This window comes from Falco cherrug, chromosome 2, assembly GCF_023634085.1.
Source record: "Falco cherrug isolate bFalChe1 chromosome 2, bFalChe1.pri, whole genome shotgun sequence".
NCBI classification, from domain to species: Eukaryota; Metazoa; Chordata; class Aves; order Falconiformes; family Falconidae; genus Falco; species Falco cherrug.
The window spans coordinates 33,001,764-33,027,671 of NC_073698.1; the positions used below are offsets into that span (position 1 = coordinate 33,001,764).

A 25,908-nucleotide genomic window follows, 5' to 3' on the forward strand; every position below is an offset into this window, starting at 1 on the left:
AGCAGGGAGCGCTCCCCGCCGGCAGCTGCAGCGGCGGGGCTGCACCCCGCTCCTGGCGGCCGCTTCACCCCGCTCCTGGCGGCCACAGCACCCGCCCCGGAGGCCGCAGCCGGGACCTCCTCGGCGGGGCCGCTGCCCCCGGGACGCCGTGACGCCCCGCGGCAGCTCCCGCCGCCGGGCTGCGCGCTCCCCGCCCTCCTCACCGCCCCTCTCCCCCTTCCTCCTCTTCCTCCTCCTCCTCCCCGTCCTCCGGGAGCTGTGCCTTCCCTGCACACCTGCCTTGCCATTTGTCGGCGGCTTTGCTAGGAGGGGAGAATTTTCCCTCGGTCCCTTGCAGCATCCCTCCCCGGCACACACACACGCACACGCACAGACACACAGACGGAGGCACCGCGCTGCCTGTACATCGGCGGCCGCCGCCTCTCCGGCATCCCGCGCCGCCGGCCCCGCGCTCCCCGCCGCCGCGGGGCGTCCTCCGCCTGCTGCAGCACCGCCGGACCCGGCAGCCACCGAAGGGGGGCGGCGGCGGCTCCCGCTGCTCCGCGGCCGCGCACCGGCAGCCGGTAGGTACGGCGGTCCCGCGGCGGCAGCCCGCCCCGGGCGGCTCCCGGCGGGGGAGGCCGGAGAGGCGCTGCGGAGGAACTCGGCGGGCCGGGAGGGAGGGGAGGGCGGTGGGAGCAGAGCGAGACGCGCTGCCCCAGCCCCGCCGGCGGCGCCCGCCTCGCCCGGCTCCGGCTCTGCTCCCCCGGCGCCGCGGGGCCGTGCGCCGCCCCCGCCTCTGCCCGCCGCCCCCCCCGGGCACTGGCTCCCCGGTGAGTCAGAAAGTTTGCTTTCCTGGGCGCCTGGTTTTTGTTGTTGTTGGGGGTTTGTATGCTCAGGGTTTGGCATTTCTGCTAGCGGGCTATTTATTTATTTATTTTGACACCACCCCCACCCCCTTTTTTTTTTTTTTTTTTTTTTTTTTAATTGCAGTTGCCGCTGCAGCGGCGGGGAGGATGGGGGGCTCCCGCGCCAGCGCTGCCCCCGCCGAGGAGAGCCCCTCCGCGCCGGGCAGCCGCCTACCGGGGCACAGGCGTGGGCGGGCGGGCAGCGCACCCAGGGCAGCCGCGGTCGGACCCCCGGGTCCTTCCCATTCGCGAGCGCTGCTCTCCCCCCGAGACTTAGGTAGCTGCCGCTGCGAGGTCCCCCGCAGCTCCCCTGCAGTTTGCAAGAACAGTTTTTGGTGACAGCTCGAGAGGCGACTATCCCACCCCTCTCCTCCTCTTTTCTCTCCGTTCCTTGAGTGACTGCTTAAAAACAGGTTTCAGCGAAACTGTAGGTGACAGGATCTCGGTGTGCGACCAGTGAGGGACGCGGGAGCCGCTGGGCACCGTTTGGTACCCAGCAATGTTATTGTAGCGGGTTACCAGCTGAGGGAATAGCCGTGTCCTGCCCTGGCGAGGTGTGGGATTGGTTGTGGGTCGTGTCCATCTCTCGTTGCTTTGATTTAATCGCTGAAGTACCTTGTTGTTGTCTGGGTTGGGAAAAGCTCTCTTAGATTTTACTCTTCTCTTCTTTAATTCTAAATGTGCTTTTGGTGAGGATTCCTGGTTTCTGAAAGGCAGGTTAGGGGCTGAATGAATCTATCCATGGGCAGGAAAGAAAAGCTCTCAGATCCTTCCCATTAATCATGTATTTTCTATGTTGTGTATTAATACTTCTTTTTTTTATTATTATTCACTGGAAGTTCTGCAGTAGTGTGTCAAAAGCTTTGATGTCTTTTGCAATGTACCTCGTTCATTTTTTTCCTCAGATTTAAAATGGAATGATAAAATGCATAGACATTAATAAGTTGAAAGGACTTTGAAATAGTGCATGTTGTACATGGTGTGAAATTGTAGATATACATAAAAGAACAATAACTACTCTGCAGGTTTTATTTAAAACCTTTTTCTCTGTGGCTTTGTGCCGAACTCTCTTCATCTGTCTCTCAGCTTTTAAGTATGATTGGTTTTTTGTTGAGGTCTCCTGTTGTGTTGTGGGGATTCCTTGATAGGCACCCATGTTTGTCTGGTTTTAATAATCTTTTAATCTATCACTTTACAAAGACGTGCCACTGTAAAAAAATATGTGAATTTTGCTATTGTGGTTTTCAATTTTAGATCTCTTTTCCTGATGCCTTTATTTATTTATCTACCTATTTATTTATTTATTTAGTTATTTAAATATGTTATGACCGAGGGAGGGAGGGAGGAGGAGAGTAGGGAATTGTGTCCAACTCTTCTATCTGTCCAAATGTGCAAAAAAATGATTACATAAAGAAATCAAGGCACTGAAACAACCCTGAGCTGAATTCCAAGAACAAAAACGACTCTGGCGTGTGTGCTCGCCCGCACCAGGCTTTCTGCAGCATGTGGTATTTACAGAACTTGCTATGTACAGTAGCTCTCGAGTAGTAAGAGAACGTTTTGTATCCTCAGAATCAAGAGAGTCTTTGACAAGTCGGCAAAACTGCAGACACAGTCGAGGAATGCCGATACACGTGTGTGTGCGTATATAAATATCACCAGACTGCTTAAGTTCATCTTTTCTCAAGATAGTTTGTCTTCCTCGACCTGGACCATATACATCCTTTCCCCTGAATTTTGAGGCATTTTTTACTGTTTCTCTGTGTGCATGTTTTTCAACATTAGTCTTAATCTCTCTGTAAAGTATCAAATAATCCAATAATAGATTTAGAAGACTCTATTGCCAGGCAAACCAGGCAATAGATCATGAAATCAGACAATAGTATTTTGTTTCCTAGCAACCCCCTACTGCAAACAGAAAACAAAGCGATGGTGGATGCTTCCACTTCATGATAGCTATATGTCAAAACCCCCAAGTAGTAAGGTACAGAGCTGGTAATTGTGCAGTGAGATTTACCCCTATTTGTTTCAGCTGCTTTGTTAATGTTTTCCTTTTGTGAGAAAGGGATTTGCTGGGGTAGATGCAGTTAAATGGTTATAATTTCACTCTGCTCTCTTAGCTTAATAACAGTGTCTGTTAGAACGCAAAGGGCACAAAATTAAGTAGTAACTGTAGAATTTTTGCCAGTAAGGGTGATTGGAAATACCCTGTTCTTATTGCTGGACTATTTCTGAATCTGTGCCATTACAGACTCTTGAAAATCAGATTTTTCATGTCCTGTATCCAGTATGAAGTATCTTTTTGGACTTTGTCTTGTTTTCCATCCTTTAGCTTTGTGTTTTAAAACTGATTTGTTACAATGTATTGAAAGAAAAATCCTTTGCCACTCGCAGGAATGGGAAGTAAAATCCTAAATGCTGCTTTGCCATGTTTACGTTCTGGGCACCCGGTTCACCCCTTCAAAAGAGCTAGAACTATCACGGTGCACAGGATCAGGTCCTAAGTCATGAGCTTTCTAAAAGTGCTTTTGATAATGCAGTAATTCCCTTCGTTAAAGTGCCTGAGCATTGAAATGGCATCTCAACCCTGGACCAATCTCGGATGCACTTTGTGCACTGCCATCTATCTGAAAAAATCCATTAGTGCAAGCTGTGGATCTGACCCGGTATCGGTGCTTACTGCCTGCCGGGTTTCAGCTTTCCAGCAAGTGTTCATGCTTCGAAGGCTGCTGGAGATGCTAAACTGCAGTAGGGAAAGGAGGTGAGTAGGCATAGATGGGTACGTACAGTGTAGCAGAGGAGTTTCTACGCTTTTGTTTCTTTGCACCTTTCCTTCCTTTACAGGAGAGAGTGGCAAAAAGTTGTTCACAGAGTTTTACCTGCAAGTCTTCGCTATCTAGTGGTATTTACAGCAGTCACACTATAAAAAAACTCCAACAATTGTACTTTTCCTATTGGTTGCATCAGTGAATCTGTGAAAGTGAAGGTATTATTTCCACTTGGGAAACTATAGTCACAAGAAAAATTTGTTGTGGGGAGGACAGCGAACTCAATCATGTATGCATTATTAAAAACAGTATTTGTGGTAGGTGTGGGAACAGCATTCTCTGAGTGACTTTGGAGTTCACAGCATTATTTAACAAATCCAATATGCAGTCATGTACAATTTATTTATATTGCCTATAGATACTTTTCTGGTTCATCTCAAGTACTGAGGTACAAAAGTGTTACAACAGATACTACTTCAATAACAAAAGATGGAAGTGGAATGGTCAGATAATATTATAATTCTGAAAAATAAAAATGAGCAGCTACTTTCTTCTCTATATTTGAAATAATGCATTTTAGGGCCATAGCATGTGTGGATGGTTTAGTCTAGAACATGTTAATTGAATTTTGGAAGGCTTTATGGATTGAGAGGAAGTAATCATTTTCCAATTTTTCTTCTCTGTTTCTTTCTCAGATGGTGCTCCTCCCAAACCTTTAATGTTACAATTAGGTAGTCCACAGATTAAGCTTGGTATGGCTGCCTGATTGCAGTCCCCACTTAGCCTCTGCCTGTGTTTACCAGGCGTCAGAATGAGAGAAAGCAAAGAAAACAAAAAGTACAAACGAAGAGAAAGGTCGTGAAGTATTCTGCGTGTAAACAATGGAAGACATTTGGAAATGATTTTAAATAGGCTCCACAAAATTCCATTATGCCAACTGTGTTTGTTGCTGGTGGTGAATGTAAAATCTTACATCCATTGTCATGTGGGTTGGCGACTAGTGGAAATAGCCAGCCCGTGACCAAAACCAAAGACTAATACCTTCTTGCTCCTTCTACCCCCTAAAAATCCATCTTTAGTGGAACAGTGAGTTAAATCCATTGCATTTAAAGGCATTTGGTAGGTAGTAATTAAGCAATGGACAGCTTTGTTCTCTCCGTTTAACTACGCAATGACAGTTGTGGCTAATGAGCTGCTGGTGAACATGCTGGATATCTTACTGAGATACACATGCTTTTCCAAATTTTTCACAGCGACTTTTTTTTTTTTGAAGAGGGTACTGCAGCAACAACAATATAGAGTTACTTACTGTGTGTTTAAATCCTATAGGCTTAATGCTTACTGTACTGTTGCATATTTACTTAGGTATTTATTTCCTTTTCTTATTTTACGGAAGGAACAAAAGGATGATGACAGTTTTAGACTCTTTTGAAGGTTCATTTTTAAATCCCATAACATAAAAGCATTGGGATGTCAATTCTTGCCAAATATGGAAAATAAACCACCCAAGTGATTACAGAAACTGAGGATTTGGTTCAGCAAAGCACTGACTTGCATGCCTAACTTTTTTTTTTTTTTTCTAAATGTATGCTTAAGCTCATCTCTGCTTGCTGCGATCAACTGGATTTAAGCATGTGGTTAAAGTTAGGCATGTAATTCAACACTTTGTTGAATAGGGGCCTTCAGCAAAACCTATAACCTTTGAAACCGATGTCTTTGTTTTGGTGTAGCCAGAACTTCAGGAGAATTCCTACAGGATGGCAGAGTGAAGGGAACAGATTTGAGGAAAAGGCAAGTTTGCAGGGCAAGGGGTGTCCAACTTACTGACGGGTAATAGCAATGCTGTAAGGGATCTAAAATTAAGACCCAGCAGGAAGTAATACATAAGTCTGCCTCATGACTTGATTATAGAACAGCATGGTACTGTGTCCGTGAACAAAGAAGTGGGATTCCCTTTTTATAAGAATCTGCCATGAACACATCTGAAAACTCTGAATATCATATCAACAGGAAGGTATTGCCAATTTGACTGAAGCTTAAAGAGCAGCAACAAAATACTTGGGGGTCTGGAGGAACTATCTTGAAGGTAAGTATTCAAAAACAGATGTAATTCTAGGCTGGCAGTGAGTATGGGGAGATAGTTTAACTACATGTAGATATTTGAAATGTATTTTAGTCAAAGGAATCTGGTTTTTTTTTGGTGCATTATGTGAGAGACTGCCTAGGACTAAATGGAGAGATTGAGGAAATAAAAGTTTAAGATGAATTCTGGGAAAAAATGACAAAAATATCTATTGGAGCCTATATTAGACCAGGTGTAGTGAGAGCCCTTCTTCCTTCAGATATTTAAAATAAGGGTAGGCAGGTCCCTAGCAAATGTACTGGAGGATGCAGTTCTGTATTTTTAAGGAGATGGAGTACAGTATCTAACAGCCCTTTTCCATGTCTGTTTCATTCTAGTTTCAGATGAAGGTTACAAGAGAAACTAGGTCAGATACTGGGCTTGACTTGATTTTTCTCAAACAGTAATGCTGGTACTTTGGCCAGGTGGTTTCCAGTGCCAAGACAGCTAGGGTTTATGCTTTTATAAAGGCATGACTCGAACAGGGTCATCATATGGGTTCAGGTTGTGTCAGTGTTGGGGTGGTGGATGTGAGAAGATCAGCTACAGTATTAGTTTTTAGTAGCTGTTCAGTAAACAGCTCTGGTTTATTAATTCATTTATTTTCCCTTTTGAAAACAATGAGCATCCTGGGGTGGTGTAGAGGGCACAGAGGTGACAGCTTCTTGTTTGTTGACAGTTTCTGCAGCATTTTGTTTAATCATCTAAAAAAGCTTACTGCCATCAGGTAGCAATGATGGATAGCAGGTACTACTGCTTCCTTCCTATCCCCCCATCATGATGCCCTGATCTCATTAACAGCTGTCTCCTGTGATCTGGCTAGTCTGTGTGCAGTGCAAGTCCTGATGAATATTGCCATCAGTGGCGGGTTTTCTGGAAGAGGCTGAGAGAGAAAGAGAGACATATAGATGATCTTCCCCAGGGTGCATTGCTTTAGACTGGGAAGATGCAGGTTCAATGTGTAATGGCAGTTTTCTTGAGGAAGCCTTGCCTGGAATAATGTTGTTGCACCGATTTCTTGCAATTCATTTTACTCGAAGCAAGTATTCAGAAAAAAACCATGCAGACTGATATCATCAGGGAATGTTTTCCAACAGCCATGCCAATTACAGGGGAGGAGATGGATTTCCCTCTGCCATGCTTTATTGGATACCTGACAGCCAACTGTTTAAACAAGGCCTATTTTGGGTAACCATAAGGTAAAAACAAGTGATTCAGAATAACCCTTTCTTGTGTGATAATGATTAAAACAGTGATTTTGCAGGAGTACCACATACAAGGGAAAGCTAATCTGGGGCAGAGCTGGCTGGTGAGACTGACCTTTGGTTTAAGTACTTGATGGTGCAAGAAAAGGGTGTTTTGAACTTGTGGAAGTTGGGTTTAAGTCTTCTGTGTGGAGAATAAAACAGGAAATGTTGGTCTGTTTGTGAAAAAACAGCAGACTCCCAATACACCCCAGATAACTACTTAAAGCCAAATCCTCCGACCGCTAAACCAGGTTCAGCCTTGCTGGTGTTTGTCTCTGGGGGCTGGTTGATAGTGTTGGTGAAGGGGGTCTGAGAAGCTGGAGGAAGCTGGGGTTCTTTTAGGCATAACATAAGGATTATGACTGAAGTTGTTGCCAATGCATTGCTGATTTTAGATGGACAGTTTTTTTTTATGGGTGGATAGTTCATAGATGGGTGGGTAAGGTAGATGAAAAGAACCCATATGACTGAGTGGATCAAGCTTGGTAGTTGCTGGTAATGAAATTGGGTAGATTGGTTTACTTAGGATTATTTGTGTATGTTAATAATGCTCTTCTGTATGTCTAAGATCAGACTTGGATGGAATTCTTTAGACTGAAAGATGGTGTGTAAATGTAAGATTATTATTCTGTCGCCTTTGCAGGGAGAAACGAGGTCAACAACAATCTTAATTATGGTTTGTTTATGTAAATAGATCTGTATTTTTAGAGTTAAATGAGGCTTTAAAGCGTTTTTGTACAGGTACTTCTAACAGTATTAGCATTTAGGATGTGGGATTTGGTATACTAGATCTCATTGATACATGATGACGAGCAGTTCCTCCATGGCTGGAGTGGATAACATACAACTATTTTGGTATGACACATTAGCTTTATGTAGATTTCAAAGGAGTCTGCGCACCACACACAGTGTAAACATGCTTTAGGACATAACAGCTCTGCCTAGGGTAGAATAGTGAAGGTTTAACAGTATTTTGTCCAACTCTGTTTACGCATACCCATTCCTGTTAGGAAGCATTTTGTTAGGGAAACAAAGAAGAAATGAAATAAAGTAGCTGATAAAGGCGTGGGGTGAATCTAGGAAGGTGGAATGCAATAAACAGAATGAAGGCATGCTCTTGGAGCGGGCAGTGGTACTTGTGCCCTTAGGGGAGGTATTTCAGCGATGACAAGTAAGTTTGTTTCATCTAAAAGTAGCAGATTGTTTCCTAATATTTTGCTGGTCCGATGTTCTGTCAAACTGTTATATCCTAACTGAGTGGCTCCTCTGCATATAGAGTAAGAGCTTGCTATTTTTTACCAAGTGAAGCAGTTCCCTCTCATTCTGCAGTGGTACAAGCCTGTTTTTTGGTGGCACAGATCCATGAATTAATCTCTTCTGATGACTTATGATGGATGTTGGCATTACTTCAACACTGACTCAGAAGAAAGAGTTGCATTTACTGAATAAGTGATCCACTTAGTTTATTGAGAGTTTTCCTTGGAGGTGTGACCCTTGCTTAGCAGTGAAATCTGCTGAGATCACAGCCCAGGGAGGTATGGTTATAGATGCATCAAAAAAAGTGTGTGTTTATGGTCCTCTGCTGGCAGATAAGGATGATGGGCACCTGGATGTAAAAAACACTCTGTGCAGATTTACTAGCTGTAAATGGGTGGTCTATCCATGCTTCCTCATGCCTTTTCAGCACCCCCACATCTGGCTTCCACCGTCTTCACACAGAGCATAAACAGAGATGTTGGTGGCAGGCTGTTACATGTGAAAGCTGAAGACTTAAAGGTCCTGGAAAGTATGTTTGAGTTAGCATCTTTATGTTGCTTTTCCATTAGCTGGCCTAAAATGAACATTGCTTAGGTTAATTTCATTTTAGCAAGTGAAGGCACCCTTGGCCAGCTTTTTGGTTCAAGCTTATTCAGATCTTAACAGTAAGAGGAAATACTCTTTATGCTGGTGACTCTTCTTCTGCAATGTAATCTGCCATTTTGTATGAACCACATAACCACTACCATTTTATTTCATCAACAGCCTGTGGGAAAGCATGTGTTTTCATTTCCTAGAGGGAGCTGGACTAAACTTTAGCTGATATGCTACAGGTCAAAGCCTCAGTGTACTGTTGCCAGTGTACTTAGCTACCCAGTTTCTTGCCAGTTCTGTAAGGTTAATACAGGGGTCCTCAAACTATGGCCTGCATGCCAGATACAGCCCCCCCGGGTCCTCAATCTGGCCCCCGGTATTTACAGACACCCCACCCCCCCCCGGCGGTTGGCCGCAGATGACTGCCTGCCACTTCATCCGTGCGCCGCCCCCCTGGTTAAAAGGTTTGAGGACCCCTGGGTTAATACTGTCACAGAAAAACATGTGAAACCAGGTGCAGTGCATATGTCATTAGCTGGGGTTTGTGGTTTTGTTTTTCATGATGCGTTTGTTTAACTTCTGTATCATTTTGCGGAACATACCTAATGTGTAGTTTATATTGTTTTCTTTGCAAAATAGAAGGCAGCTGTCATTTCAGCCTGGGAAGGAAACTATTAAGGTTTTTTAAGTAAAAGAGAAAGGCTGAAAAATTGGATTTCTTTTTAAGTTTCTTGGAAGATGTTAAGGGAGATTACGTAACTGCATAAAGTTGCTGGGGAAAAAGGGAAAGACGGCTCTCTGGTAATGAAAGAATGGTGTAGCTGCTTAATGTAATCCGTTCTCTGTGGATAGTGATGAGAAGGAAGAGAATGGAGAAGTGCATGGTCAGAGCAGGCTTCGTTTGTTCAAATCTGCAAGTAGGCAGCAAATCTGACAGGGAAGCTTTGTGTAGGGCAAGTGTGCCAGTCTCGCACCTAGTTTACCTTTTCCATAACAACAAAGTTGATTCTGTTTGGTGCTATATACTACAAATAAAATAGAAATGATAAAAGTAATAATTTTCAGGCTCATCTTGCCCAAGAATAAGGGGACTAGTGTGAAGTGAGTCAGTCAACCCACTGTAATCAAACAATTCTTCTATACCTAAAGTATAAATGTTGCACAAGTAGCTAGACAGAAAAGACTAGTGGTCATCTTGAAATCATGCAGAAAATCCATTTATTTTGGTTCCTCAATGTCAGACAGGCAGTGAGATGAAACTGAATATTGAACTGAAAGCAGAAGATTGAATTTGATAATCTTAAAGATGAGATGCTTTGACAACCCTGTCATCATTGAAATATAGTTGTGATGATCACTGAAGTCACTGTTCTAGTTGTTTCAGTGGCTCTTCAACGTCATTTCATTCTAGAGGAATCGGTTTGTCATTGTTATCCGGGAGGGCATAGAACAATAGCTGCTCCTATCTTAAACACTAGGAAAATGAAGACTTCAAACTTGATGAGAAACTTCCTTTTGTGCTAACACTGCTGTCAGCATAACACAAAATATAGGATGAGATGTAAGCCTGTGTGTACTGCTCTTTCAAAGACATTTAAATTCACTAGTTCACTGTTAAATGGATGAAGGAAAAGGGAGATGCAAAACTAAACCCTCAAACCTGAAATAAAACAGTAGTTCTATAAATGCAGAGTGGTTCAGTGAATATCAGAAGTGTTCAGAGAGTGGTTATAAGCATCCATTCAAGGAAAAATGCAGACCTCTGTAACATCAGCCATGTCACTAAGGGATGCCATGGGATGACTGGTGACAAGGAGGTGTTCTGTAAATGCCTGAGGAGCAAGCGTAGTAGTAGTAGCAGAAACAAATTGAAATGAGAACTTCTGAAGTAGGTTTGTCCTGATGCTGAGTTCATCTCTGTGAGAAAGAACCATCTGTGTAATTAGGAGTTGGCTGGAAAAAAAGAGTATTTATGCTCTCTTCCTTCAGTTACTCTTGGGCATCCTCTGAGGAAGATCTTGTCTTTATTTTTGCCTCTACTCTGTGGTCCTGAATAATGCACTTTTATTGAAACTGAAATTGAATGTGTCTTTAGTAAAATTTTTTTATGAAGCAATGTACTCCCCAGAGAATTGACAATCTTAGGAAGGCAAGTAATGATGGTTTCAGAAGGATTTTGACCAGCTACAGCCTGATGACACTGCAGTTCCAGTGGAAACTTTCTTCCCCTATCTTGCGAATAAATAACACCAAATATTTGAGGAAAGTATTGAAGGAGGTCTCAGCAGCTGTGGAAACCGAATGACAATATTAATGCTTTGAATGAAGGTGGAGAAGAGGAAGAAGTCTGACATAAGAGTTAAAAAAGTCTGCAATGTCCACAGTGAGTAGAGTAAAAGTAATAGGCTAAACAGGTTGCAAGAAATAACAAGTTTAGTAAAATTATTGTACTGGTAGGGATGCAGAGGGGTCCCAGAATGGACTGTGTGAACATTGTAGGGCCTTTACTAGTTGAAGTATTCAAGAACAGGGTAGATAGAACTGTGTTGTCTTTAAAGGATTTAACTGATCTCATTGCATAGTTGTTTCCAGCTCTGTTTGTCTGTGATTCTCACCAAGCCTTAGAGTGAGTGGGATAAAAGGAAGTGGAACAGTCAGAAGGAGTGTGGTTTCATAACTTAAACTGAAATCCAGAAGATAAGTCTGTTAGCCCTGTTTGTGTCAGAACAGTGGAATATGTAGCAGTCAAGTTATAAGGGACACTGGCAGTTGAACATGGATATTTCAGGCTTGAAAATATTTTCTTCCCTGCCCAGCTCAATGTGGAGCATTTTGTCATGCTGCACTGTTAGGCTTGAAACATTTTTGATAAATTCACTTTTTCATCCATAATCCCTTGCTAACACAACTTGAGGTTCAGGCCTGGCTGGTGCAAAAGTGTCGTAAAGCATAGGTAGAGAGAAAACTAATCTGTCTTCAAAAAGCTTGTGTAGACATATTCCAAGTTGTTAAAGCACAACTAAAAATAGACTAAAAAAAAAAATGGCAGACTAAACTGTTTAGAGACTTGTGACTCAGCTCCGACATTTTTGTGTATTTTATTTAGAGTTGCATGCTGTCAGTTTTGGACCATGTTGGAGGAATAATCATGTTACAAAGTGAATTCGGTAGTCTGTCATTTGTTTTAGCTAGTAAAAGCTTTATGGACTTTTTACAGTATTTCCAGTGGCTGTCTGCAGAGGAAGAAAGTTGCCCGAGTTCTGGGAAGCGCATGGGGAAAAGGCTGAGTGTGCATTAGACACCAGTTTCTGCTTTTCTCCAGATGTTCATTCCATAACCAGTAGCAAAAGTAGCATGTAGACCAATACAAATAACGTAATATGGTAGGAGTAACAGAATCTAAGTTCTTTTGACAGAGAACTTTGAACTCTCCCAGGAAACAAATTGGATCCTGTGCATGGTGTGTTGATGGAGATTGCATCCTTTTTACATGAGTAACGAGTCAGATGTTCTTTTAAGATGTATTGGGTCAGATTCTGATCTCCAGTGATTTACATTTTGAGTAATTCAAGAGATATTCATGAGTTACACAACAATAACAAGTTTTGGTCTGGTTCTTATTCCGTAGGATTTTGATATGATTATAAAAGGCATATTAATCTTCATTTTCTAAATATGTAGCAAGTTACCTAATTAATTCAATATTGTATTCTGGAGGAGGCTGTTTAACTTGAATTTCATTGTCAAATACCATATAGACAAGCTCATGTGGTGGTAACATTAACTAATGGTAGAGTTACCCAGATATACAGTTGTATCATCAACTTGAATTACAGTGTAACTCCAGTTGTTTTCAGTAGAGAAGGACCACATTGCTGAAAGGAAGCAAGCACGCTATTTTTGCAGTCACTATGCAATTAACTCATATAACCTCTATGCTATTCATACTTTGTATAAGATCCAGGGTGACCAACTGTAGGTCACTTGTATGAGAACAAAGACCCTGGGGCTGAGAGACAGTTTATTAAGATAATACTGTGGTGTGAAGATCAACTGTCACAGCAGTTGCCAATGAAAGTGTGTCTGTATTTGCTATATACTTGCAGTAACTAAGAGTTCCCTTGTTGGGATGTTTTGAATATTACGGGATGGGGAGGATAACCAGGTAAATGATGGTGGTGTGAGTGTGGAGCCAACCTCACCTTGTTTTCTGCAGGTTCTCTTTTGGTGGTGGTTGCTCTGTGGATTTTCTGATGCAAGGCTGAGTACCTACCATTCAAACCATAGGATGTTTATTATTTTTCTCCTTTATTCAGCTACTTATTTTCATGAAAATGAAGGGACTCTGCCCTCTGTCAGTTTTGGTCACTTTGACCAATGTCACCCAAAGTTAGTGAAGAAAAGGGAGGAGAAACAGATGAAGATGGAGACAGAAAATCATAAATGATTTGTTATTGGGAAATAGGGCCAAAAAATATTTTTCTGAGCCATTTCTTTTTCCAGACAGAAAAAATAAAAGTTGAATTGAATTCTTTCATCCATGTCAAGGAGTACAAAGTGTGTTGTCTCTTACTGGTGCCTCAGTGTATTTGTCATTGGGAGGCCCAAAGCAATGTCCTTTCTAAATGGTCTATGAAAAATGGACATATAATCTCTTTAAAACAAAATAAACTTGTTGGTTTTATCTGTTAAAGCAAAAGAAAGCTGCTATGGTTTGTAGACCGCTTCTTGCCCTAAGAGTGTGTATAATGGCAAGTCTGGTGTATTGCTCCTGACCACAGTAAGAGAAGTTCTTCCTCACAATGCCTCTTTAAACATTATCTTTGATAATGTATTGTTAAGTTTGAAAGTGTCTTATTTAAGCTTTACAAGAACATCAGATTTTTTCTCTCCAAAGCACAAAGAAAACTCCATGCTTAAGATCCAGTTTTTCAGACCCTTCCCCCTTCTTCAGTATGGAGATACAGCATTAACTGTGGTATTCCCTAGCAACCTTAACAGCCTAGAAGGGATCCAAAACCCAGTGATGCTCAATTCTCAAGAGAATTTGTTCTGTCTATTGTTAATATTCATTATATTCTAATAAGCAATTTGAGAAATCCTTCTCAGGGTCTCTGCTCCTTCTTCGTCTCAACTGCAATGGTTGTTTTGTTGGAATGGTGCAATATTTACTGGTGGAAAGTGGAACCCAAAGCTTTATTCTTACCATCTTTTTCAGGAAAGGCTTCAGAAAATCCACTTTATTTCATGATGATTCCTTTGCTAATTGCTCTAACAGCCCATAATTTTTTTCTGATAGATTAGTCATTGGCAGCTGATAGAATAATTTTTAGTACCTTACAGTCTAGTAAGTGGTTTGATAACTCAGCTTAATAAGAGAACTTGTGATTTCATATACATGGTGGCAGTACTATGTGCTGCTGTGTAGTACCATCACAATTTTTGACTTCTTAATTCTCTTGCCTAATAAAGACCAATCATCCTAAAAAATCCAGAGCTGATGTTATGGTATGCAGTGTCTCAGGTGTTCAAGTGCGGAAAATCATTCAGGCATTGCTTCAGCTCAGCCTTAATCCCATGGGAGCTGAGAAGTTCTGGCAAGAAGTCCCACTGCTTGAGAGAGACAGGACTGAACCCTGAGCTGTCAGTATTGAATGAAGCTTTGTTAGCCAATGGAAAGAAATTCACTTTTGTTCCAGCTCTGGTTTCTAGAGTAATTTTTGGAGAGGAATGTAGAGCTGTGGTTGTTGGTAGGTTTGTTTGTTTGTTTGGGTGTTTTGCTTATTTGGTTGTTCTTTGTTATTGGTTTTGTTTTGTTTTTAATTTTAAGTGATCCCTTCTGTATGTCTGTCTCCCTAGCCCTTTTTGTCTTCCCTTCTCTCCTTTCATTTTTATAACTCTCCTTTCTCCTTCTCTTTGTGTCTCTGTCCCATGTCTTTTTACTGTGACCTTCATTTATTTTATATTTCAGACTTGCTATTTTCTGTTTAATGCAGTTGCCTTTATTACTTTCCTTTTCTTTTCTCCCTTCATCCTTCCTGTTTGGTTTCCCCACTTTTTTATATTCTAAGCCTCTGTCTTAAAGATCCTAATTAGTTTTTTTCTACAGGAATAAGATTGTAGACCTTATTTTTTTTAATTACTATTTTATGTTAATTTTATATTTTAAATTTGCTCTAAGTGCTCTTTTTTCTGGAATAGCATTTCATCTACTCTAACTTATCTTTTTTTTTCGTATCCTGTGCAAGTAACAGAAATGTGCCAGTGTCATATGAAGTCAGGTTGGGTAGTGGATGTAGCTCAGCAGTGCTCTATGGCCACACTTAATTTCTTCTCTTCAGCTTGGGACTTGGGTAGGCTGTCCAGTTACCTGAGTTCCTTGCTTTCAAAAATAATTTTTGAATAATAATCTTTGTTTTGCTCCTTACATTATATAAGATCAGTAGTATTGTAAGAGGCTGCCTGCGGCTAGTGTAATAGTTTTGTGCAGTTGTCAGAATTTTCATGTTTTTGCTCAAAAAAAGGTGCTTGCTTTTATATAGGGATCCTTACTTGGAGACAGTTGTTCCAAAGAAAGGAATATTTGTACCGTATGGTATCTTTAATTATTTTTTATGTGAGTAAGTGAATTCTAGAAATGTGGTTATATATCATTAAGGTCCATAATCTTAAATGTTCAAAAGCCATGCTCATATGTCTTCAGTATCAAAATTTGAGTGTGAAATAAGTAGTAGTATTGGAAAGCTAAATAAGTGGTGAGTCAAAGTAATTAAGGGAAAGTAAATAATCTCTAAGGTTCTCATTCCCCATGAAACTAATTTCGTATCTTATCCTTCATGTATTTAAAAATAGTGCCCTGCTAATTCAAGATGCTTGTGTACTATGTGTGTGAAGAGCACTTCAATTCTATTGAAAGGATGGCAGATTAGGGAGTTATTTTCAATGGGCTATTTTTATTTTTTTTTTAATTTTAAGAGAAACATTCATTTGGGCAATGTAAGTGAACAAATCTTGCTGGAGAAACAGCTTGATGTTCATGCAAGACAGCAGGTGATCAGCCAATAATTTTGTGGTGGCTTATGACTAGAAAGCCTTGGTTTTGTCTTTAAAGTCATACGGATGGCAGTACTTTCTCTGCAAAGGTAGGCTTTTTCCCCCAGTCTAGTAAGGCCTTAAACGTTCTTCCATATACGCTTTCCTCTTTTACCTCCAAAAGATCTGTGTCTTGTTAGTGACTCTACTATTTGGAATATAAATTATTGAATTATTTTTCTTTAAATGTACCTTGGAAGATAAATGGAATGTATTAGAAGGGTTAGACTGCTGTGGAGCTGCAGGTCTGCCATGCATGAGTCCAATGGTGGTCTGATGGGAGAGCGATGAGATTGCGCTGTAAACTATGTCAGTATCTTGAATAGTTACCTTAAGAAGGCTAATGTATGTTCATGACATGTCTCCAAGTTTCTGTGCTGGAGAAAATAAATCTCATTTCTTTATTTCTTTGTGTATCCCACCCTTCAATTTCTGAGGCTTTCTGTTGCCCAAAGAGGCATATTGCTTATGCAGATTTCTTTTTCTTACTCGTGGAGTTGAAGGCTGAAGTAGCAAAGTGGCTCAGCTTCCTACATACAGTGTGCATGATGTGGTACTGTGCTGAAATGTGTGGAGGGACTGCACAGACTCGCTCTGGGCATGTAACAGAAGTGCTGGAATTAGGAGCTTACACAGAATGCGTAGTGCAGCCCCTTGAGCTCTGAATTGCCTGCTTCAGGTGTCTGAGTATCTGCTGAGTGTGCGGGAACCCTACAATTACAAGGTTAGGTCATAGGAAAGTTACACATCTAAAGTAGACAGTGTAGATGTATCCCATCTGCATCAGATAAGGATGCCATGTGTTACTTATTAAATAAAGATGCTAACCTGTTTGACAGTGAATTTGGAGGAGCTGAAGATGGTGCTTTTTTCCAGACCTGCAACGTTTCAAGACAAGCTTGTAAAGCTGTTTTTTAAATGCAGATTAACAGAGGCTTTCTGGTTTATTACCTGCAGATCCTCATGCAAATTTAGAAGGACTGGAACTAGTGCTTACATCCTGTCACCCTCATGCTCTCTCAAATCAACGAGGAGTTTGGTGCAGAAGTTGTTGATGCTTGGCCAGAGCCCTGCAGATCTGATGAAAGAAAATAAAACTATCAGTTAGTATTCTTGAGAGCAGGGTAAACACGTTCAATGTAACAGGGAATTCGGTAACCTGCTACGTGCAGCAGAAAACCTGCTTTTTATTAATTGATCGAAGAAAATGTTGAAAATAATTGGGAAAATTACTTGAGGGAGGGAAAAGCAGAGTTAGGGAGTATTAGTAGAAGGTTCATACTGTTTGTGAAATCAGACTATTCTTAAAGCTTTCATATGTTCTATGTAGTGTATATATATATAAAAACTTTTTTTTTTCTCCTGAGAAAAGCCATGATTTTATCTCAGTAATTGAAAATAATCTCTGAAGTTGCTCCTTAACTAAACTTACATGAACCACTTTTAAATCAGTTGTTATCTTTCAATGAATTTCTCAATAAGTGTTGGTGCCTGTGCTTGGATGGCATAATCCTATATAGAAAATAAGGCTGAGCACATCCTATTCATGACTAAAAGCACAGCATTTCTAGCCTAATTATGGTGGCATTTGGCCGTGATGCTGTAGTTAAAGGTGTGTGTTGGTGTTTCTATTATAAATTGTATACTTCAGTGGCTTAATTCATGCCAGGCAGAAGTCTGACTAGCAATCTACTTAGTCATTTGTTTTCCTTCATTAAAAATCCTTAGGTGAAGAAAAGTTTTGAGTTCTGAATTTTTTTGATCATATCTGTTTGCCTATAAGTCTATTTATTTCAAGAAGTGATACGCTTTTCCTTAATTTCAAAACTTTATTCTGTTGTGCAACATATGTGGTTATTGTTAGTGGCTTACATCACTCTCAGCACTTTGGGTTGCTCAAAGAAAGCCACGCCTGTGAAAAGGGGTAAAGGAAACACAAGAACTATAGAATTGTCTGCATTGAGCAGTCTGTGTGCAGTGCTGGCTGCAAGCAAAGATTATTTCTGTCACCTCAGTTACTGCAACTGGGCAATATTAATTTGGGGACTTCTTGCTTACTAGGGACATTGCCAAGTGAATTCCTCATCTGAAGTCTGTCGAACTTAATGAGAGTTTTTCAAGCGACCTTGTAATGTCTCTTTAAGGCTGTAGAGGCCCCCAAAGTGGTAATGCTGAAAGGTGTAATTGACCCTATAAATCTCAGTGGGTCATTAATTCTAAATCTCAATAATGTTAAGGCCAGGATGCATGTAACTGAAGCAAAGTGATAAGCATAGTAGGAAGATTTATGCAAGCATTGTCTTGCTTTGGTTTGAACAGCAGTAGAAATTATTTGTACTTTTGGCTTGGAAGCTTGCTTTCTACCTTAACATCAGTTCACATGTTTCCAGAAACACCTAGGTGTTTCTGGAAATCTATAAATGCATCTTTCTTGGGGAGATGGCTGGGGTTTTTTGTTTTGATATATCAGGAGGTAATAGAACACGACTTGAAAAACTCTGCAGGATGGATATGAACCCGCTAACTCTCATCATTTAACTGTATAAAAACAGTTTTCAAAACATAACTGCACCTAACACATTTGCTTCTAATAATGACAGCTCAAATTTTAAAGCACATATGTAAATTTTTGTTTGCTTTGTGGCAACAGGATCCTGATGTGTGCAGTGTCTGTATCTGTCATGCAGGTACTCCCCAAATGGGGATGTCCATATCCAAGTGTGCTATGAATCCACCATCTCTGCATGTACTTGGTAAGAAATTCCAGCTAATGAAAGGCTTGCCATTATTTATCCTGACATGAAAGGCTTTTCAGTGTGTTCCTTGGGGAACAAAAAGAAAAAAAAAAAAAAAAAAAAGGCTTGATTTGGCTTAGTGAGAACTCACATCTTGCTTCCCCTGATTGGAAATTATGGTAATAAATTATGGTAATATGTCCTTATTTCATGGTATGAGGTGGGAGTGGTTGTTACTATATAAGTGCATAAGCAAGGAGTCAAAAATGCAAATTAACTAATGCAGTGGTCTGGCTTTTGCCATATGTCATTTGACTACCAGACATGAGTCCAATCCGTGTTAAAGTCCCATTTGCACTCTCCCATGGAACAAATTTTACCCTCCTTTGCTTCAATCCCCTGCCAGGGATTTTTCAGAGAGATGATCTTTTCACCATACCTCTAAGGCCAACCCCTCTGGTTCCTCCCCCCAAGCCCCAGTGTATCCCAGCATAAACAGAACACTGGGAGGAAACAGGTAAGATCAAAAAATACACAACCACACAAAGAATAAAAAAATCAGACTTTTAGAAATGAAACAGGCCTTTTATGTGGGAAATCTTGAGTATTGGTATTTTTATGTAATCTGAGGTGGAAAGGGAAATGTTTGGCATCCCATAGTGTTCTGCCAAAACAACACATTCAGCTTTCTGAAACATGTATTTGTCATCATATCTGCCTCCATTTATACCTGAGAAGAGAAATTATAAAAGTTTATTTCTTGGTCTCTGGCCTTTCTGCGCAAAGGCATGTGTGCTGCCTTACCAATTCTGAGAGACTTTGCTAGGGACAAACCTACAAATGCTTGTTAGGCACTTAGCAGCAATGAGAGCTCAGGGGGAAGGAATAGAAAAGGCAGGGTTTGTGTGTGTGTGCACTTTCTTCCATTCTTCAGGCAAGAATTTCAGTTTTATTTTGATCTACAGTTTTCTGGCAAAGGAATGACTGCAACTATATCTGTTTTTTGTCCAGTGGATGCCATCAAACCTTTTCCTGTATTTGAAATAGTTCCATCAATTTTTAAAAATCTAACATTAATCTTGTATTGGGGCCTCTAACAAACATTACTATTCATACACAAAATAATACATGATGTACTCAACCTGCCTAAACTAAAGCCTGGCCCAAGAGCAGTGTAGAAGGACCTGAAGTAGATTAACTGACCAGCTCCATCATAGGGAGCTTTAGATGTGCTTTGATTCTCTTCTGGAACAAGAAGAACTAAGTCAGGACTGGGGATGAGGAGAAAAGATGTAGCAAGAACTTCTCTGCAGTAGGTGGACCATCAGATGAGTGAACAAATTCAGAATAGCTGTGAAGCTGCTTTAAACCAAACCTGTGCTCCTAGCAGATGATTGGTCCGGTGTGGTTGGTCTTTGAGGAGCCCTCAGGCGGTCTGAGGGTCACAGCAAATATTCACAAATAAAAGGTTCTAAAACATTGACACCACATATCTAACCAGGACAGATTTGTAGTTTTCAAGATGGCTAGTACTTAATTTTGTGTGATGAAGTTCCTTCTGCCATTTTTGGGTGCAAGTCAGAACACAGTCTGACAGAATACAGAATATAGCTTCTAGAATATCTAGCATTTTTCTTGCAAAGAAGCCGGTCTGGGGATAGTGGAACTCTGTTTAGCTTTGCTATTAGTTTATGAAACCTTGTTTGATGTTTACGCCACAGAAACTTTTTTAAGCTACAAATGTGGTTGTGTTGGAGTTACTGTTGGTAAATGTTCTTCCTTTTTCTGCGTTTTAGTTTCCATTTCAGAAATAGATAAGAACATTCGCAGGATCAACACACTCCTCTGGGTTGTCATTACACTGACAGAAAAGAGATGTGTAGTGAAACTTCACTTCTATGTGCTGTATGTGGTATTGTTCCCTTAAATGATGTGAATGGGAGAATTATCCCAGTGGATGTCTGTTATGATCCTTCTCTCAGGAAAGGTCGTTAATAATTGCTGTTTATTGTTTTGGAAAGGATTTGTTCAAATATATCTTGAGTATTCATTTTCCATAGATTTGTGTCTAGGGGACTTAAAAGTGACAACAAAAAGAGTGCATGGTAGAAAATAAATGTTTGTGCAAAAGCAATTTTCAGTATCTTGTAAGTGAAGGAAAGAAAGAAGAGGGAAATTCCTTTTTCATGATGTTTTTCCCAACTCCAGGTCTTTAATTTCTGCCTCAAAACCTCCACTTCTGCCCCTCTGTTCCCCCTGGTCCTGGTTAGGGACAAGAGGTCCTTTTATTTGATGAAGGCCAAGGAAAGCTCAGTAGCATGCATAAGAACGTTGCAGTCCAAGTATTCTCCTCTGTGTGCAGTTAAGTACTTCTTTTTTTCTATTTAAAATTTTTATTGTCAGTTTTGAGGTGTTTGATCCTCAATGTTCTTTGCATCAAAAATGTTGGTGTTCCTTTTTGCAAGCTCTTAGAAAAACACATCCAAGGGGAAGAAAAAAAATGCATAGTTTGTGTCTTCAGACTGTTGCTGTATTGTGATGAGTATCATTCCAAGATTTGATCTCCAATCTCATTTGTTTGGCTGCTCAAACTTGTATGTCATATACATATCATGGAGGATTATTGTGCCTCAGTGCAGGGAAATTTCTTCCTAGAAAGAAGTGTAGATCTTACTGTGGCATCTGACAGGAAATCTAGGCTAGTTTAGAGTAAAAGATAAAAAAAATCCCTTATGAAGAATAGCTTATTTGGCTTAATTTTGTATGTCATTGTACTTCTGTATAATGCCATTGGGATAGTATGCAGGAAATTTGAAAATGGAATTTGGTCTCTTAATCTGTGGGAATTTAGGAAGAACTGAAGGAAGGACAGGCTCTGATTGTGTTTGATTTCAAGGTTAGACCAAAACTACTGAATGATGAGTTAGATGGATTCTTTTTCCATACAGAGAAGAAGTTCTGGTGGTCTAATTGCTAGATCACTCCTGCTGTTTTGCCTGCGATTTCATATTCCTGATAGTTTTCTGGTTTAAGTGTAAACATACCTTAGGAAAGGGAAGCAGAGAAATACAAGTCTAGGTAAGGTAAAACTGATTGTGTTAGCTTTGAACTATAAATCCTGAATGTCTATAAGAACATAGGATTGAGAAAGATTATGATTTAGCTAGCATGAGGTCTTTACTATCTTTGCGTGCCTGAGTCACATTTCTTTGAAGAGATAAAGGATTGGGAGGGTTATCCAAAAAACTTGTACCACGTGGGTCAGGTAAAGAGGAAGAACTCTTAGGCTGCTTAGGCACACGCTGGCTGAATGCACTGGGACCTGAATTACTGAATGTCTGTCTGGGAAACTCTGCCTGAGCTTTTTGAAAATGTGTGAAAATATGCTGTCCAATTCAGATAAATTCCCTTAGAAAGAGGTAGGGAATTTTACTGCAAATTCTGTCTTGAATGATACAGATTGAGAATCTATGCTCATATTAATCATAGGATCATAGAATAGCAGGTTGGAAGTCCAACCTTTCATGGTGAAAGCATGGTCTAGACAAGATGGGCCAGTACCCTGCCCAGACATATCTTAAAAGTGTCTGATGCTGGGGGAGTCCACTACTGGGGAGATTATTCCAGTGGCTGATTGTTCTCATTGTGAAAAATGTTCCTTTTGTGCCCAGTTGGAATCTCCCCACGAGTAACTTGTACCCCTTACCCCTTGTCTATTCCATGTGACTCCTTGTAAAAAGGGAGTCTCCATCTTCTGTGTAGCCACCCTTTAAATACTGCAACGTGGTGATAATTTCTCCCCTAACCCTTCTTTTTTCAATGCTGAACAAACCCAGTTCTCTCAGCCTTTGCTCTTATGGCAGGCTTCCCAGTCCTTTGATCATTTTTGTGGCCCTTCTGTGGACCCTCTGCAGCCTATCCACATCTTTTTTTATTTTATATTGGGGACCAAAACAGAACACAGTATTCCAGGTGTGGCCTGATGAGCACTGAGTAGAGTGGGATAATGACTACTTTATCTCTGCTGGTGATGGCCTTGTTGATGCAACCCAGCATCCTGTTGGTTTTCTTTGCTGCAGCAGAACACTGTTTACTCATATCGAGCTGCTTGTGCATTAGGACTCCCAGGTCCCTTTCCACAGAGCTGCTTTTCAGCTGGGTAGATCCCAGCCTGTGCTGCACTCCTGGGTTATATTATCCTAGGTGCAAGATTTTACATTTGTCCTTGTTGAATTTCATAAGGTTCTTGTTAGTCCACACCTCCAGCCTACGCAGGTCTTCCTGGAAGGTGGCTCTCCCTTCTTAAGAGTCTACTTCAACCCTCAGTTTCATATCATTGGCAGACTTCATTAGGGTACGCTTGACCCCATCATCCATGTCACTTATGAAGATATTACACAGCATTTAGCCCAGTATTGATCCCTGGGGGACCCCACTTGTGACAGGCTGCCAGTTTGAAAAGGAGCTATTTACCACCACCCTCTGGGTGCAGCCAGTCAGCCAGTTCCCCACCCACCACATACACCACTTGTCTAGACTCCTAGGAGGAGGCTGTGGAAAACCATATTGAAAGCCTTGGAGAAATCCAGGTAGGCAATGCCCACCATGTGCCCCACATCAGCCAAGCCCATTACTTTGTTGTAGAAGTCAATCAGGTTTGTCAAACACCATTTGCTCTTGATGAATCCATGCTGGGGTTTCCCAATCATGTGCTTCATTTGACTTGTGATAGCCTCCAGGAGGATTCATTCCATAACTTTCCCAGGGACTGAAGTACAACTGATGAGCCTATAATTTTCTGGATCCTCCTTTAAGCCCTTCTTGTAGATGATGGTGACATTAGCCTTCTTCCAGTCTTCTGGGAAGTCCCCCAATGTCCATGACTTCTCAAAGATTATGGAGAGCAGCCTCACAATGTCAGCCAGATTTCTTAACACCTACCCTCAGGTGGATATTGTCAAGGCCCATTCATTTGTAGGTGCCAAAACCCTGTAATAAATAATGTACAAACCAACTCTTCCTTCACTGGTGGGTCTGTGTTTGCATCAACCCGCATTTTTGTTCCCAAGGCCTGGGGCCCAACAGTGCTTGTAAAGACAGAGGTGAAGAAAGCTGAGAACCTCTGCCTTTTCATCATTATTGGTGACTAATTCACCTCTCCTGTTTTAACGGTGGGCCAGTATTTCCCTTCTGTTTCTGCTTGCTGTTTGCATACATGAAGAACCCTTGTAGTTTTTGACATCTTGGCCAATTTCAATTCAAGCTGAGCTTTTACTTTTCTAACTGTGTCTCTGCATGCCCTAGCAATGCCCTTGTTCTCAGCAGGTGTTTGTCCACTTTTCCATCTCTAGTATGCTTGTCTTTTGGTTTTGAGTAGACTCAGAAGCTTGCAGTTAAGCCAAGGGGGTCTCTTGCTCTGCCTACTTCCCTTACCTTTGAAGGGGGATGAACTGTTTTTGCTTTTCCAGGAGAGTGTTCTTGAAAAATTCCCAGCACTCACTAGCTCATTTATCCTCCATGGAAGTTTCCCTTGGAATCCCTCCTAAACATTGCCTAATCCTGAATACTCGCTCCACCAAGAATTAGAATAAATACTTCCTTCATGGGTAAACCAAAGCTATTCTTCTAATCAAGAACCAGATAGAAGGATGGTTGTGTTTGTCACATGCTAAATGTAAATGGTCTACAGGCACTGTTAGTTCTTGCTGTGGCTCAGAGATCTGGAATCCTTTCTCAAATGTGCATTTGCCAGCAAGTAGGGCTTCCATAGTGTAAAGCCCATCAATCATATCTGCTTGTATATCTGCAGTGGGCAGTGGAGCCAACAGGGCATGAAAATCTAGACTACCATTTCATAGAGCTAGAGGAGGTAGCAAAATAGGCTATTTACTGAGTAAATACTCAATGTATTTACTGAGAGTCTTTGTGTGTGAGGATGTCATCACAGCCTTCATATTTTTCTTGGTGGATTTTGGTTGTTTGTTTGTGTGTTTTTTTGTTATTGTTGTTGCTGTTGTTAAACTGTTATATGTGTCAGTCTCATAAACTACATGACCAGAACTGTTGTGTGTCCTAGATACTCTTGATGTCTTTGTCACTGAGTAAATGAGGAGGTAGTTTGAATCTTGGGAATGAGTAAGCCTGAATTCATTCCAGGTAACTTTTGAAGTGTTTAACAAGGCCATCTATTCTAGAAACATATGCCATCCAACTCTCCTTTGAATGAAGAGAGGCAGATACTTTTACAGGTCTGTATCTGTAGGTATATATTTTGGTCTTAGTGCGGCTGATGTCTTCTAAAGATACTTATTTCTCCACACTGACTAGACAAAGAGTCTGGTATGGTTACATGTTCAATTCAGGTTCTTCAGCTGGGATCAACTGTTAAGTGGAATTTCTCTTTAATACTGTGGGAGTGAACAGCATCTTCTCTCCAGCCTTTCTTCACCAATAGGTGGAATACCCATTCAACTGAGATAGCTAATGGTCAACCTTCAGGTGTGTTGACAAAAGGAATGCAAATAGAAGCAAGAAAGAAAAGGGAGTGTCTGTAACTAATTCATTCTTTCTGACAATCTTTGAAGTTACAGGGCAGAGAAGACAGCTGAGACCTGAGCAGTGAAGTGACTACTTCCCTGTAAAATTGCTAGGTAACTTTGGAGGGTGACTTTACAGGCTGAGAAATCATATGCTCATGTTCAGGTGCTTTAGGTCCAATGGAAGAAATGATTGACTTCATTTTGAGGAAGAGTAAGGAAAGACATATCGCTGATTCATTTCAGTCTAGAGAGGTGACTTGTAGAGGAATGAAGGCGGTGGGTTGATTAGCATTGATAACATGCAGCTGTGGCCTTGCCTCGAAGGCAGTGGCTTGATTGAGGTGGATGATGTGCAGCTGTCTGTAGCTCCTTGCTAAGTAGTTAAATAGCCCTGAGGATTGTGGGAGAGGGGGTTGGATGGAGTAGGGGCAGTGTGGTCTGACTGTGGACAGTAGAATCTGACTGATGGTAAAGGCTTTGTTGCAGCCTGCTGGTTTGTGCTGCAACAGTTGGTGCCTCGTGTGAAGCAAACTGAGTTGGACTCTGACTACAACAGTGATTTACCTTTTGAGTACACTTCAAGGTGTGCTTTAGGTGAGATTACACGAAAAAAAGGTGTACCTTTGCTGGGTGTATAGTTAAGAGTTTGGGGGTAACTCTATGGAGG

General features: G+C 41.2%; 1 protein-coding gene across 4 annotated transcripts in view; it reads left to right on the forward strand.

The window, feature by feature from the left end:
• Positions 1–279: 279 nt before the first annotated feature.
• Positions 280–25,908, forward strand: part of ENOX1 (ecto-NOX disulfide-thiol exchanger 1) — a 369,866-nt gene continuing 344,237 nt past the window's right edge. For 3 of the 4 annotated variants that reach the window (XM_055703149.1, XM_055703151.1, XM_055703148.1), the window contains exon 1: positions 280–563. The gene's annotated coding sequence lies outside the window, so the exon portion shown is untranslated. Of the gene's footprint in view, positions 564–599; positions 813–25,908 lie in introns of those variants that run through there. The other variant, XM_055703150.1, reaches the window with a different exon arrangement.